Raw genomic sequence first — 13,914 nt, 5'->3', positions numbered from 1 at the left:
GTGATGTAAAATCTGACGATATGTAAAAACAGATATAAAGAATGAAATGCTTCTCTCTTCACTTCTACTCATTGTAATTCCTTTGTGTTTTATCTTACTGGTTTCAGAAAAGCACGATTTAGTTGTACAATTAATACCGAATCCTATGGTATGATCAGAACTTTCCTATCTTGCATAAAACATGAGATAAATGAAGAAATATAAACATATTGCAAGTTTTCTGAGCTACAAACACTAAAATGAAACACTGAGCGAGCTGCAGACCTCCCGGTACCAGCCAATCAGAGGCCGCCAAACGTACGTCTCATAGGCCCAAGAATCTACCTTAAGTGAATCGGCTATAGTGCCTGGCGCATTCGTTGAGTACCCAAACCTGCACTAGAGCACTCATCATTATATCTCTAGTATTCGGCGACCATCTCTGTTCGCCTAGTGTAAGCTCACAGGGCCCAGGTTCTTACGAGTATGGCTTTTTTCTCAGCGTACAGTTCTGCACTTCTTTGTTATTGTGTGAGGGTATCGTTGAGTCCACGCTAAGTTTTATCAAGTTCAGTTTTTGTTGAATCTGCAAGGATTTCGACATTTTCTCCTGGCTGACATAAAGTCTGCAGAGTTGGCAGCTTGTTTGTACGGTTGTCTGTGGTTCTGCATGTCCTTCTACTGGTTTGCTTTTAGCTGCGAGTGCATGATCACCAATGCGAAACATGCCCACAGTGGATAGAGGACAAACCAGATAGCCTCTTCCTTTAATCTTCATGGCTGTTGAATGGATTTTGGAGATGCAGGAGGCACCCTTCCAGTCCTTGCCAGATGTCGGCCTCCTAACAGCACTAGTTTTCTCTGGAGCCCTTGTTCTTATAGTCATCTGAACTTAGTCTTTTGGAAAGGTGGTTCCTTCATCCGTGGACCTAGTCTTGGATTTCTTTTCAACGCTTCAGTTATGGGCTGGGGAGCCTTCTTAAGGAACCAGGGCTTTTTCCAGGTGTGGTCCCCGGAAGGACAGATCTTCAGTTCCTTCTCATAGAGCTGGAAGTTTCTTCAGATAACTTTAGTGCTTTTTGACCTTATTGCACTCCTAGATGGCGCTAAACATTCAGACCACAGTTCTAATGTTTTATGTAAGCAAAGCTCCATTCCACATCTCCCCACTTCTATAGGAAGAGACCTGTTTCTGTGGACAGATCAAACAGGTCTTTTAGTTCTTGATCAGTTCATAGAACTAAGCCCTATCAGATGTACTGAGATGTCAGAAGGAGACCGTCAATCCCCAGGCTGCTGGGATCTGTGGAATCTATGGGATGGACCTGTCTTGGACTTGTTTGCTCCTTCAAGGGATCTTCATCACAGTCAAGAAGGAGCGACACAATCTTCGTGCTAACTCCAAGTTACATTGTCCACTTAGCACTATTCTAGCTCGTATCATGGTCCCTGAACGCTCTGGATTATGGGCGGACTCTACAGGATTCTCCCCCACTGTGTGTTCTCAGACAGCCTCGTTTCAAGAGATCATCCAAGGTAGTCAGATCTTTCCACAACAGACTCCAGGCTGTCTGGAGGATTATCATTGAAAAAAATTTTTTTAGACATATTGCAGAGACCATTGCAAGACATGGCAGTCAATCTTCTATCACCATCTTCTGGACCTGGGGATCGACTTTCTGAAGCTAGTATCTCAGGCCCTACATCTCCTCTGCAAGATGTCCATGTTCCTTTTACAATTACCCTTGAAGGGCTGTCGAACTGTGCATGACTCATGTATAAGCATGGAGACCTAGTTCGTTGGCATCCATATCTTAATTTCCTTTGAAGTTCCTGACACGCCCAAGCAGGGAAGAAGGAGAAGTGGTTTGCTCGTTTCTCCTTGGATTTTAGTCAAGGACAGGGACCCATCCAAGACCTGGTTCCGTTTTTTCTTTTTCCCTTAGGAATTTCTCCCTTAGGAATTTTATGGACATCCGTGTCTTCCAGGAGCGCCAGACAACACCCAAGCTCATAGCTCGTCTGGCACCCTGCTCTCTTGCCTATAACAATAGCTTTGCACCAGATTTGGCTATGATGTCAGCTTTCATTCTGAGCACCCAGTAGCGCTCGCTAGCTCCGAGGAAGACTAAAGTTTTCTATCCAGTTTGAATGTTCAGGTTCAAAGGTCATCCAGAACCTATGGTGTGATGGCAAGAACTACTTTCTTCTTCTAACTAGTACTCCTGGTGGCAACTGCACCTGGCGCCAGCTCATTCTCAGAGACCCATAGCGCTCACTGGCTCTGAGGAGGAATTTAGAGAGCTCTGCCCAGCTGGATGGTATAGTATCGCCTAAAAGCTGGTAGTCCCAGGCCATCCATAACCCAGGGAGTTAGGATAAGAGCTCGTCTCGTTCTCTGATTAGAACATCTTGCCCTCTATCCTAATGGACTTTGTCTTCTGAAAAAAAAGTATACCTTAGTTTTACCAGACCACTGAGCTGATTAACAGCTCTCCTAGGGCTGGCCCGAAGGATTAGACTTATTTTACGTGGCTAAGAACCAATTGGTTACTTAGCAATGGGACCTACAGCTTATTGTGGAATCCGAACCACATTATAGCGAGAAAAGAATTTCTATCACCAGATATAAATTCCTCTAACTCTTCATCAGCCGGCCGCGGGAATTGAACTCCGGCCCATCGAGTGACAGTCTGAAGCTCAACCGGCTCAGCCAACAAAGGGCTACTTTGTCTTCTGAGACACGCTCAGGTTTAAGAGAAGCATTTTCCTCCTAGTGAAAGCTAAAGATGTCAGAACAGCCTCCACCTCATCCCTTACATCAGTTCAACAGTCAACCTATTGGTGGTGTGATCGTTCTTCCTTTCTCATTTTTAGGGAGTTTAAACAGTGTTTTAAAAATTTGGCAGTACCTTGCGATTTTTAGTTACTGGCATGGTATCACAGAAGTAAGCATAGGATTTTCTCCCACTGCCTATTCACCTTGTTGTGAAGGGTCGAAATTTGGGGAGCCGGGCGGGATACAATGTACCTGGAGCACCTGGTATTCAGTGGATGGGTTTAGGTCTTACTTCAGTGTAGGTGACAACATAATTTAGTTGCTTTTATTATGGTACTGTGCCCAGGGCAAGGGCACCTTTAAAGTTCTACTAGCCATCGGATAACTCCTTGACTGCATAACTTCCACTGATGCTTTGGTAGCGATCGGAGTACTCCTCCAGTACAAAGCTCCCTCTTTAGTAGAGATAACCCTTGGCTTTACTACCATGCCACTACAGGTTAAGTTGAGCACCAACCATAGGCAGTTTATACTGCAGGTTCTCTTAACTAACAAGGAATGGCAAGCATTGTTTTCAATGCTAGCAACTTTCTATTTCTAATTCATTACATGACTTAATGTTTTAGAGTAGAATATGTCCACGTATCCCACCTCCTGTCAATGTGGGATTTAGCTATGTAATTACTTGGTAAGTTACTTATATAAAAATGACATTTTTTATTGTAAAATAAAGTTTTATATATACTTACCAAGTAGTTACATGATCGGGACCCTCCCTCCTCCTCTCTAATGGACTGGAGCATAAACAGACTGAGGATTCTCTGCTATGTCGTTCCTAACTATCTCGTTGGGGGCAAGACTAGTCACCTACACAGAACATCGGTGTCACTACCGCGAAATTTAAATTTAAGCTACTGCAAATAAATGAAACTAATAACTATGTAATTACTTGGTAAGTATATATAAAACTCTATTTTACTATAAAAATGTAATTTTTCTGTATTCCACTATATTGCCGCCCAACTGCTCCAACTCCTTTTCACTGTTTTTAATCAATGAACGGTGAACATTTCCCCATTGCTTGGCTTTATTAGTCTAAATTTCATGATTCATTCATTCACAAACCCATTAACTAGAATTATCCCTTTCATGCACCACAAAGTCTTCTCAGACACTTCAGTCCCTCTTAAAATAAAAAGAAATTAATAAATGGCAGTTAGCCAGTAATACTGTGCATTTTGGGTGGATTCCTGAGTACTGCATTGTATAATGCATCTATATGCCTCATTACTTTGTCATTTTTAGAGTTAACTTTTCTCAAGTTGTCAGGCATTTTAGCTAGTTAGTCTTTTTTATGGTTACCCCCCCCTTTTTTTAACCTTTCCTTACATTAATTATCATTGTGATTTGTGTGTTTTTAACTTGCAGTTTTTAACTGGCATAACGAGGTGATGAGCATTAGTAGTGATTTTTCAATGGTTTATGATTTTTGAGGACCAAAGGTTTGTAACCAGATTGGATGGTATTTCCTGTGATGCAGATAGTAGTTTGCTAAGAATTATTTTAGTAGTATTTGCTTTCTTGTCTGTCAAAGAAAAAAAGCAATTAGTGCTGTAATGATTTTAGTATAGTGTTAGGTTTGGTTTTATTATGTTGCACATTTGTCTTTGATTAGTTTTTTCCTTGAAGTGACAGTAAGTCCTAGCTAGACAGCAAACAATAGGCTAGGGAGCATTTTTTTCTAGTTAGCTTTTGTTCATTTCAGTGCTTACTTTACATCATGCTTACTATGTTGTAGGATGAAATGCCTAATAAGGTGTAATTGTACATTTTAGTATGTTTTCTCTGTCCCTTTTCTCATTGCCCTAATTGCCTATGTTCTTGCTTGCATTTATGCTCAGGAAGAACAAACCACTTTTGGTAATGTTATTTCATTAATTTGTATTTAACAAATGTACTTGTTATCTTTTACTTTTAATTACTGTACATGGTTTCTTTTGCAGTATATATGCCAATAGGTATAATATATAATTTTTGTGTTACAGTAAAATGTTGAGTATATTCACTTTGTCATTTTTCTGGTTCAGTGTAAAGAGGCCACAGCAGAGGTACACTGCATTACCTAGTAAAGCTTGTACTGCTTACATCTTTTTCCCACCGTTATCCCTACGTGAAGAAGTTGGTTGCCTGATGCGCCTTCTGCACTGCCTTCTATCAAAGGCATCATCCTCCACCAAACCTCTTTTCTCCATACCTTCCTTCACTTTATCACGCCATCTAATTCTCTGTCTCCCTCTCAATCTCCTTCCTTTAACAGGTGTTTCCCAAGCCCTCTTCATTCCCTCCTTGTCATCCATCCTTAACACATGCCCATACCATCTCAGTCGTGACTCTCTTATCACCTCTGTTATCTTTACTAAACCTGCTCTTCTTCTTATTTCATCATTTTCCAATCTTTCAGGTAGTGATGTTCCCATAATCCACCTCAGCATTCTCATCTCTGTTCTCTCAAGCTTTACATTCTCTTTTCTTCTTAGAGCCCATGTTTCTGATCCTTACATTAACACTGGTCTTATCACTGTGCTATAAATCTTGGTTTGTAGCTTGATTGGCATTTTCTTATCACATACAACTCCAGCTACATCTCTCCACTTCCCCCTTGCTGCTTTTATCCTACTGTCCACTTCAGCCTCACGTCCTCCCTCTTGGCTTATAGTAGATCCTAAGTATTTAAACTTTTCCACCAGTTTTTATAATCGAGCCTCTTTTTTCTTGCATTACTATTCTGTCTCTATCTTCCATACTGCGCACTAAAACCTCTTGTTTTATATTCACATTCACCCTTAAGCCACCCCTCTCTAAAGACTCCTGCCACTCTCCAACCCTTCTCTGTAGGTCCTCCTCATCTTCAGCAGTAATCACCAGATCATCAGTGTACAACAACTCCCACAACACTTCATTCCTGATCTCTTCACTCAACACATCCATGACCAGCACAAACAAAAATGGGCTTAATGCTGACCCCTGGTGTAATTCAAAGTTTTCTGTTTCCCCAACTGCTGTTATTACTTTTGTGCTCGTTCTCTTGATATATCATCTCGACCAGCCTAACCAACTTTTCTGGGGCTTTCCTCTTCCTTAAACACCAAAGCATCACTTCTCTTGGTATTCTATCATATGCTCTCTCCAGGTGTATAAATGCACAATAAAGATCCTGGTTTCCCTCTAGCCTCTTTTCCTGTAGCTGTCTTACTATGAAGATGGCATCCACCACCCCTCTTCCTCTCATGAATCCATACTGCTGTTTCCCAATCATTACAATTTCTCTTAATCTCTCATCCAGTATCATCTCTAAAACATTCAATCCATGCTCTGTTAGTTTAATTCCTCTCTAGTTACCACAACTTTAGTTACCACAATCCATGGCATCTCCCTTCTGCTTGTATATATATATATATATACCATTAGACTATCCTCCCAGTCCATTGGCATTTCTTCCTCTTCCCATATAGCTTTTAATAAATCCAGCATCCATTTCTCCCCCTCTGTACCTAGTAATTTGATCATTTCAAATTGGAACTCAATGGACCTGGTGCTTTACCATTCTTCATTTTACTTAATGTTCTCTTCACTTCTCTATCCTGTACCTCCATCACTGGTCCCTCCACCCTCTGTGCTTCCCCCATCTCCTCTCTTTCATTTTCAGCATTTAAAAGTTGTTCCAAATACTCTCTCCATCTTGTCTTATTGTCTTCATCCCTATACAATATATTTCCATCTCTATCCTTGATGACACCCAATTTACCCAAATCCTGTCTCTGCCTTTTCCTCAAGTTTGAAATCTTACAGATATCCTTTTCTCCTTCTCTTGTTTCTAGTCTTTCATTCATCTGCTCTTCCAATAGCCATACCTACCCCTCTCCTCGCATCTTTTTTTCTCTTCTCTGTACCATTCTTCTGTACCCTGTGCATGCCTTACTTTCCAGTCCTTAAATGCTTTTGATTTTCTTTCAATTGATTCTTGCACCTCTCCATTCCACCACCACTTTTCTCCTCTGGACACTCCATATCTGCTGGTTCTTCCCACCAGTTCCTCTGCTTCACCCACGCATATTTCTCTCATGTCTGCCCACATATTTTCAACTCTGCTACCCTGTCCAACTTCTATGTTCCCCCTTTCCTGCCATCTCTCTCTCACAGTCCTAAATTATTTTGTTCCCCCTTTTCTCCTTTTAAGTTCCCAAATCATAATTCTAGATCTCCTCTTTCTCTTTTTGGGTTTCCTCCCTCTCATTTTCAAATCCGTCACCAGCAACCTATGTTGTTTAACGCATGCTTCTCCCAAGATCACTTTGCAGTTCTTCACATTACCTTTGTCGGCTCTTCTAACCAGGATGTAATCTATTTGGCTTTGCACTTCTCCACTTTCATACGTTATCAAGTACTGATCCAACTTCTGAAACTGTGTTCATACATGCCAGTTCAAAACTCTGAGCCATCTCTACTATATAATCCCCATCTTCATTTCTAATTCCAAACCCATGGCTTCTGTGTACCTCCTCATACCCATCTCTTCTCTTTCCCACCCTGCCATTCATATCAGCTCGTATTATTAGTTTCTCCTCTGCCCTCGCTGTTCTAATGACAGCCTCAAACTCTTGTTTAAATAATTCTTTCTCTTGCTCTCAGCACCCCATCTGAGGAGTGTATGTTGATATTATATTTATTACTTTGTCCCCTATTATTATTGGAATCTTTAAAAGCTGTCCCCTGTTATTATTGGAATCTTTAAAAGCCTATCTCTTTACTTCTACCACTTTTTCCTTCCAGTTGTTACTTACTGTAATTCCAACTCCATTTCTTCCCTCTCGTGACCCGCTGTAATAAAGCTTATACCCATTTCCTATCTCTCTAATTCCACTCCCTTTCCACCTAGTCTCCTGCACACACAAATCTATCTTCCTCCTCTCCATCATATCTACTGTCTCCCTCAGTCTTCCTGTTAGAGTACCAATGCTCCACGTACCTGCTCTAATCTTCCACTCTTTTTCTAACTTCTTTGGCCACAGTCGTGAACCTTGCAGTACCCCTCGCCCATTTATCACGCCAGTAGGGGGATTCTGACGCACATTGCTTACAGGGGACACCCTAGCCACTTTCATATTTCTTACACATCAGGCATAGTTCATTGTTTGGTAAAGGGGTTTTTATGACTGCATGCCCTTGCTGTCATCAACCACAGTTATTGGCTGTGGGGCTAGCCTTTTACTAAAAAGTAAGACTGCAAGGCAGCAGCTTTCCTTTTAGTCACCTTTTATGACACGCAGGACCCATGGTGGTAGTATTCTTACACCCCTACCACAATGTGCTTGTACTGTTTACATGGCAAATGTTAAAGGAAACACATCATATGTGTAATAGTTAACCATTAAACGCCGAGCCTCTATTTACAAAAGTGTCTGCCGTATGCCGGCGCGGTTTGAGAGCTAGCGCCAAAACGGAAAGAAAATTTTGTTTCAAAAATTCACAGCACACTTAGTTTTTAAGATTAAGAGTTCATTTTTGGCTCCTTTTTTCCTCATTGCCTGAAGTTTAGTATGCAACCATCAGAAATGAAAAAATTATCATATATGAATATTGGAATATATGACAGCGCGAAAAAAAATTTCATATATAATTGTATACAAATCACGCTGTGAGCAAAACGGTTAAAGCTAATGAGTTATTTTTTTTCGTTGTATTGTACACTAAATTGCAATGATTTTGGTATATAACAAATTGTAAAACAATCAAAGCAACACAAAGAAAATATTGTCACAAAATGATGCATGAATTCGTAACGTGCAGACGTAAAAAAAAAGTTTTTTTTTTTCAAAAATTCACCATAAATGGAAATGTTGTGCTAGAGACTTCCCGTTTGTTGCAAAATGAAGGTAAATGATTGAATATTACTAGAATATAAGAGTTTTAGCTTACAATTGCAGTTTTCGACCATTTCGGTCGAGTTAAAGTTGACTGAAGGTCGAATTTTTTCTATTTATTGTGATTTATATGAAAATATTTCAAAACTGATAAAAGTTACAACCATGAGTTATTTTTGCTGTATTCTACATGAAATTTCACACATTTTAATGTATAAAACTGTATGTAACGGCTAATAGAAAATGATGCAAAAATTATGACAAAGTGACTAAAGAAATTCTGAGATTTTCAGCAGAGTTAGCACGCATGGACGTAAGGAAAAAGTGTTTTCAAAAATTCACCATAAATCGAAATATTGTGCTAGAGACTTTTCGTTTGTTGCAAAATGAAGGTAAATGATTGAATATTACTAGAATGTAAGAGTTTTAGCTTACAATTGCATTTTTCTACCATTTCGGTTGAGTCAAAGTTGACCGAAGGTTGAAATTTTGGCACATTGTGATTTATATGAAAATATTTCAAAACTGATAAAAGCTACAACGATGAGTTATCTTTTGTTGTATTCTATATGAAATTGCACACATTTTCATATATAAAACTTTATGTAACAGGTAATAGAAAACTGTGCAAAAATTATGACAAAGTGACTAAAGAAATTCTGAGATTTTCAGCAGAGTTAGTGCATGCGGAGGTAAGGAAACAGTTTTTTTCAAAAATTCACCATAAATCGAAATATTGTGCTACAGACTTCTCATTTGTTGCAAAATGAAGGTAAATGATTGAATATTACTAGAATGTAAGGGTTTTAGCTTACAATTGCATTTTTCGACCATTTCGGTCGAGTCAAAGTTGACCGAAGGTTAAAATTCTGGCACTTACCGTGATTTATATGAAGATATTTCAAAACTGATAAAAGTTACAACCATGAGTTATTTTTTGTTGCATTCTACATGAAATTGCACACATTTTCGTATATAAAACTTTATGTAACGCCTAATGGAAAATGGTGTAAAAATTACAACAAAGTGACTAAAGAATTTCTGAGATTTATCAGCAGAGTTAGTGCACGCTGACGTAAGGAAAAAGTTTTTTCAAAAATTCACCATAAATCGAAATATTGTGCTAGAGACTTCTCGTTTGTTGCAAAATGAAGGTAAATGATTGAATATTACTAGAATGTAAGAGTTTTAGCTTACAATCGCATTTTTCGACCATTTGGGTCAAGTCAAAGTTGACCGAAGGTTGAAATTTTTATCGTGATTTATATGAAAATGTCAAAATTGATAAAAGCTTCAACCATGAGTTATTTTTTGTTGTATTCTACATGAAACTAAACACATTTTCATATATAAAACTTTATGTAATGGGTAATAGAAAAGGTGCAAAAATTACAACAAAGTGAGGAAAGAATTTCTGAGATTTTCAGCAGAGTTAGCTGATGCTTTCTTTTGGGAGAAGAAAGAAATTCGCACATGCGCAGCTGGGTCACGCTTGTGAACAAATCAACAGTGTGATCTGTGAACTCCCAGCATCCCTCAAGGCGCGATTTAAAATTTTTCGCAAACGAGGCCTATAAGTATTTTGCAGCGAATATTTAAAAAAACTTTTTGTAGTCGACGTATTTTACATCCACTCGGCACCCGACAGACAACTTTTGTCGACGTAAAATACGTCCAGTCGGCGTTAAAGGGTTAACAAGGTCAAGTTTGTTCAACTGAGTTTGATGGCTTTTCCTGTAGAGTGTGGTCAGCAAAGCTGTGAAGTTTGTATCACTTAGAATTATTATAGACCCTTAGAGCACTGTTGCTGTTGTTAGTAATTTTGAGCAAGTGAATCTTCGGCTTCAATCCCTGACTTATTAGTTACAGCACTTTAGCCATTATTGTTTAGAAGAGGTGTTGGCTAGTTGCCAGGCTTATGCTCACTGCAGCTAATGTCATTCTTCCTGCAGCCAACTTGTCACCAGTGCCACTCCCACTGCTCCTGTGAAATTGATCTAGTAATTAGAAGCTCCTGTAGAAGGAGTTGCAGTAATGAAAAATCTCCAAAAGTATGGGGACATTTGTCATTTGCAAAAATTCAGATTCACTATGTGGTTTTGTAGCCTTACTGGGTCAGGAACTTACCAGCCCCAGTTCGTCTTTTCTCCCAATCACTTGAGTCTTTGAAGCCCTGAAGAATTTGAGGACCTTGGGAAGAGTAGCAGTCCTTAGACAGCCCATCAAACATGTCTTGAACCACAAGCACTTTTTATGTTGGTTATCTTCTTTTCTTCTTCATTTTGTCACAATTCCTCTAGGATGAGGACTGGAGATGTAAGAAGTCTCATGAGCAATGGAGAAAATAGAGGCACCTGCAACCGTAGACAGACAGCTTTGGTTTCTGGGGATGAAAAATAAGAAGCCAAATTCCATAAGAAATTTGAGGTTTACAAGATTACATAAGCCCCTTTTACAGTATATTGTTTGGATCTTTGTTATCTACTGTTTTGAGAGGTAGCAGAAGTCAAGAAAGTTGTTCTGAGCAGCCAATCCTAAGATTTACATTTAAATGATACAGTTTTAAATGTCAGTGACTTTAAGATTTTAAGTGTAAATTTTGATTAGAAATTGACTTTCAAGAAGCATATACATATTTCCTCCTGTGTTTCTCAAAAGTTGGTATCTTGCAGAAATGTTTTAAAATGTTTTGGGATGAAGTTTTTATATCTAAGTGTTTTAACTCTTTTCTTCCTTGTTTGGAACACTATTCTCCAGTGTAGCTTTCAGTTGGTGAATCATCTCAAACTCTTGTATAGTATGTCATAGGTCAATGTTGCTAACTCTTATTATTGACTTGTGGTATAGATGTAAAGTGAGTTCATTATGTTTGTTGCATTAAATGTGCTACAATGGCAACCGTTCTCTGTAGTCATCTTAACTTGACCAAGGCAGGCTGCCGCTGCAAAGCGTGTCATTTTCTAGCATTAGGTTTAATACAACTACAACTAAAATTTCAGAATAGTTTACTTAGTGCCGTTGTGGAATTATCCGTTCTTTAGATATTTAAGTGAGGATTAAATTCATTCCTGCTCTCTGCTGACATCTGAATTTCAGGTGTATTGGTGTTTTATACTATTCCCTCACATTTATCACCTTTTGTTATACTATTCCCTCACATTTATCACCTTTGCTATAACTAGTCTCTCTTTGCAGGATGATTTCCCTTTGGATCCCTCTTGGGTTTATTGTCTGTTGACTCCGTCCTTAAGGGTTTTCAGCTAGGTTCAAAGAAAGATAGAAAGAAAGAAAGAAATATGTACATATAGCCCTCTGGCAGGAACTCGGTCACAAACTTGCAGCATTTTAATATGTGCATCCAAATGCAGCAGGTGGGAAGAAAGGTGCTCTAATACATCCTGGGATAAACAGAAGTCTAAACTTTCTAGCCCTTTGGCATGATTAGGCTAGTAACAGACAAGATTTTTGAGTTCCAAAAATCAGTTGATGACCTCAGTGATTACTCTTTTGCCACAGCAATAGTGGTTTGCCCACCTTCTGATTCTTCTACAGATCTTCCCCTGGAGGCTTCCCAATTGAAAGCAGCTCCTGTGCCGATACACTTAGCAGACTCCACAGGAATCTTTAAATGTTGAATCTTCATGCCGGAGGCTATATACCAGAGTTTCAGAGTAAGAGATTTTATGGCCAAGGCACCCAGAATATCTCTCAACCATACATAGAATCAACCTTCAAAACTCTACCATGAAAATGGAACTTGTTTTGCAGTTGGTGCATGGTAAGAACTGTTGATTCTGTCAACACTGCTACTCTGTAGATAGCTGGCTTCTTTTGTTTTGGAGACAGGAGAGGAAGCTGTCAATCTTAGACATGAAATTTTATAGGGTGACCTTTTTGAAGTCTTGAACTGCGTGGACTTAGGTTCTTCATTGAAACTCAGTGATTTATGCCAGCACATAAAGGGGATCATCAGTAGGTGCTAAGACCTGAGTTGAATCTCTTTATGGAGTTTGTCTATGATCTTTTAATCAGTCCTCTTTAGCAGACCTAATGCTGAAGGTATTCAAGGTGAGTGAGCTGCAGAGTCTCTTGAGTAAGGTAACTCATATCTAGAACTGGAAGTAGGTCTGACCTTTGTGGCCAGCTTTGTTACAGGGCCTTAAACGTAGGTAGTCAGGACCAAGCCACTATCCTTTGCCATTCCAGCTCTCCAGCACCATACCAAGGGCATAAAGAATTTTTTTTTTTTTTTTTTTTTTTTTTTTTTTTTTTTTTACCCTGTCAAGCAATTTCAGAGCTGTACATCTGGAAAAACTTGGGATTCAGAGTATGCACTGGCCAAAGTTTTCATAGCCACTGGATGTATCAGGAGGCTCATAAACAAAAATAGTATTTTGTTCTGGCTCAGACAAGTTTTTGTAAAAGTATCTAGTTATTTGACCAATAATGAAGCAGCACAAGTTACAGTGCTTGTCTACAAAATCTGAGCTCTTTTGACTTGTTCAGCTTTTTCAACATGTCTGTTCAGTTTTAAGTGGCAAGCATATGGAGGTGTGAAACCATGTTTGCAAGTACTTAAAACAGGGATCTAACACACGGGTGATTAGACTCATACTCTGCGGTCTTGACTCTGTAGATTTGCCATCATCATCACCTTACCCATCCTTTCATTTGCTCATTACATCATTTTATACAACTTTGACTCTCTTGGGTTATTTGCTTCTACATCACATGCAATGGATACTTCCTTTCGATGCTACCTTAATTACTCATGGGAGTACCCTATGACACGTGAGGCTCCCAACCTGTGGCATTTCTTAATGGGTTCATGCAGAAGTAAACAGTGATTTAGAGTACATGAAGACTATACCTTTTAGATTATGTTTACATATTAGGGTTCCAGTCTTATGAACTCATTTGGAATGGCTTTTAGAAATGGTTTGTAATGCTTATGATCAATCCAAAGAAGCTATCGTGCAGATCCTTTGGTCTTGGTTATCCAATTATGGTGTTTTTAGCACTGCAGTTCTTATTTAAAGTGAGATTTAGGCTAACCACAAGTAACGGGTTTGTTGTGAGACAGATATATTATTTGGAAACAAAACTGATATTTCCATATGAACCCAGTACTAATAGTGTAATTTTCCACCTCTTATCTTCACCACCTCTCATCTTCACTAATTTCTTGCAGTTCATAGGTCTCAGGAAAAGAATAATGTGATGTATAGGTGCTTT

General features: G+C 39.0%; 1 protein-coding gene across 6 annotated transcripts in view; it reads left to right on the top strand.

The window, feature by feature from the left end:
* Positions 1-13,914, top strand: part of LOC136855870 (bromodomain-containing protein 7-like) — a 220,400-nt gene that overhangs the window by 99,030 nt on the left and 107,456 nt on the right. The window lies entirely within an intron of this gene.

This window comes from Macrobrachium rosenbergii, chromosome 3 (genome assembly GCF_040412425.1).
Source record: "Macrobrachium rosenbergii isolate ZJJX-2024 chromosome 3, ASM4041242v1, whole genome shotgun sequence".
Taxonomy (NCBI): Eukaryota; Metazoa; Arthropoda; class Malacostraca; order Decapoda; family Palaemonidae; genus Macrobrachium; species Macrobrachium rosenbergii.
The sequence above is the reverse complement of the archived record's forward strand: the minus strand, read 5'-3'. Positions and strand labels throughout refer to the sequence as shown.